Below are 1,040 nucleotides of genomic sequence, written 5' to 3'. Positions count from 1 at the left end.
AGACTGCTAAGCCTCCCGCCAGCTCTTCCCCGCCCAGCCTAGGGGAAGACCGCTAAGCCTCCCCCCCCCACCCACCCACACTGTCTGGGGGACGACTATTAAGCCTCCCCTCCCCGGAGCGCCCAGGGGACGACTATTAAGCCTCCCCCGGACTGTCCGGGGGACGACTGCGAAGCCTCCCGCTCAGCCTGGGGGAAGACTGTTAAGCCTCCCCCCCACCCACCCACCCACACTGTCTGGGGGACGACTATTAAGCTTTCCCCCCCCGGAGCGCCCGGGGGACGACTATTAAGCCTTCCCCCGGACTGCCCGGGGGACGACTGCGAAGCCTCCCGCTCAGCCTGGGGGAAGACTGTTAAGCCTCCCCCCCACCCACCCACCCACACTGTCTGGGGGACGACTATTAAGCTTTCCCCCCCCGGAGCGCCCGGGGCACGACTATTAAGCCTCCCCCGGACTGCCCGGGGGACGACTGCGAAGCCTCCCGCTCAGCCTGGGGGAAGACTGTTAAGCCTCCCCCCTCACCCACCCACCCACACTGTCTGGGGGACGACTATTAAGCTTTCCCCCCCGGAGCGCCCGGGGGACGACTATTAAGCCTCCCCCGGACTGCCCGGGGGACGACTGCGAAGCCTCCCGCTCAGCCTGGGGGAAGACTGTTAAGCCTCCCCCCCACCCACCCACCCACACTGTCTGGGGGACGACTATTAAGCTTTCCCCCCCGGAGTGCCCAAGGGTCGACTATTAAGCCTCCCCCGGACTGCCCGGGGGACGACTGCGAAGCCTCCCGCTTAGCCTGGGGGAAGACTGTTAAGCCTCCCCCCCCACCCACCCACCCACACTGTCTGGGGGACGACTATTAAGCTTTCCCCCCCGGAGCGCCCGGGGGGACGACTATTAAGCCTTCCCCCGGACTGCCCGGGGGACGACTGCGAAGCCTCCCCCTCAGCCTGGGGGAAGACTGTTAAGCCTCCCCCCCCCCCCATACTGTCTCGGGGATGACTATTAAGCTTTCCCCCCCGGAGCGCCCGGGGGACGAC

The sequence above is a fragment of the Emys orbicularis genome, chromosome 15 (assembly GCF_028017835.1).
Source record: "Emys orbicularis isolate rEmyOrb1 chromosome 15, rEmyOrb1.hap1, whole genome shotgun sequence".
In the NCBI taxonomy this organism is placed as follows: Eukaryota; Metazoa; Chordata; order Testudines; family Emydidae; genus Emys; species Emys orbicularis.
This window is presented reverse-complemented; position numbering follows the sequence as displayed.